The sequence below is a fragment of the Chrysochloris asiatica genome, unplaced genomic scaffold (assembly GCF_000296735.1).
Source record: "Chrysochloris asiatica unplaced genomic scaffold, ChrAsi1.0 scaffold00022, whole genome shotgun sequence".
Classification (NCBI taxonomy): domain Eukaryota; kingdom Metazoa; phylum Chordata; class Mammalia; order Afrosoricida; family Chrysochloridae; genus Chrysochloris; species Chrysochloris asiatica.
In genome coordinates this window covers 11,249,163-11,250,866 of record NW_006408540.1, presented here as the reverse complement: position 1 = coordinate 11,250,866, position 1,704 = coordinate 11,249,163, and the positions used below count along the sequence as shown (strand labels likewise).

At 37.9% G+C, this 1,704-nt stretch overlaps 1 pseudogene; it reads left to right on the top strand.

The window, feature by feature from the left end:
* Nucleotides 1-580: 580 nt before the first annotated feature.
* On the top strand, nucleotides 581-1,474 carry LOC102822136 (annotated as a pseudogene).
* The last annotated feature ends 230 nt before the right edge of the window (nucleotides 1,475-1,704 follow it).

The following is a 1,704-nucleotide window of genomic DNA, read 5'->3' as shown; positions in this document are numbered from 1 at the left end:
CCATTGAGTTGGTACCCACTCAAAGCGACCCTATGAACAACAGAAGGAAACATTGGTCCTGGGCCAACCTCACAATTGTTGCCACGCTTGAGCCCATTGATGCTGCCACTTTGACAATCCATGTCACTGGGGTCTTCCTCTTCTTCTCTGACCCTCCACCTTACCAAACATGATATCCTTCTCCAGTGACTGGTCTTTCCTGACAATATGTCCAAAGAATATGAGATGACGTTTGGCCATCCTGGCCTCCAAGGAGCACGTTGACTGCACTTCTTCCAACACAGATCTGTTTGTTCTTTTGATAGCCCCATGACACTTTCAATATTCTCCTCCAATACCATAACTCAGGAGCATCAATTCTTCTACTGTCTTCCTTATTCACTGTCCAGCTTTTGCATGCATATGAGGTTATTGAAAATACCAAGTAAAGTAATCTACATTACTTAGATAAATACAATCCCCAACAAGTTTTACCTTCAGAAAGGAAATGGAACAAATAATTATAGTACCATGAGATAGGGTTAACATGGAGGTGCACACTAAATGAAAAAAGGGATTGAAAGGCAGGGAAGTGGTGAAGATGGTTAAGGTCTCTGAGATTTACGATATCACTTGGGAAGAAGTGCAAGATAAAATGAGAAAATGGAGAGAAGAAAATTCCAGAAATAGTGAGCAAATTGTAGAAATTGGAGAACAGTTAATTAATGAATATGCTTCTAAGCTTCGAGATGACGTTTGGATCATATATGAACAAGTAATGATTGCAGCCCTAGACTATGGTCGGGATGACTTGGCATTGTTTTGTCTTCAGAAATTCAGGAGACAATTCCCTGGCAGTCACAGAGTCAAATGACTAACTGGCATGAGATTTGAAGCCATGGAAAGATATGATGATGCTATACAGTTATATGACTGAATTTTACAAGAAGTTCCAAGTAATACTGCTGCAAGAAAACATTAGATTGCCATTTGAAAAGCCCAGAGGGAAAACGTGGAGGCCATTCAGGAGCTGAATGAGAATCTGGAACAATTTGTTAGAAACCAAGAATCCTGGCATAAACTTGCAGAACTTTATATCAATGAACATGACTATGCATAAGCAACCTTTTATTTAGAGAAACTCATGGTGACTAATCCACATAACCCCTTAAACCATCAGCAGTATGCTGAAGTTAAAGATACACAAGGTGGACTTGAAAACCTCAAATTTTCAAGGAAGTATTTTGCACAGTCATTGAAACTAAGCAACAGGAATATAAAAGCTTTGTTTGGGCTTTACATGTCTACAAGTCATATTGTTTCTAATCCGAAAGCAAATGCAAATGCAAAAAAGGACAACTTGAAATATGCTGGCTGGGCAGCTAGTCAAATAAACAGAGCTTATCAGTTTGCAGGTTGAAGTAAGAAGGAAACCAAACACTCCCTTAATGTAGTAGAAGACATGTTGGAAACATTTCAGATCATCCAATCATAAGGTTTCAAGAACTCTTCCACAGTAGATTTCACAACTGCATAATTGAACTTACTGGCCTATGACTTATTTATTAAATGCCCAGTGCTGTTTATATACTAATATTTTCTTAATAAGGTAGTTGTAAAGAATGTGTTTATACAAACCTAAAAATGTCTTTTACTGCTAACAAGCAAGATGGAGAAAATCCACAGAAGAGCAATTTAAGAAGATTATACTGATTGTACATGTTT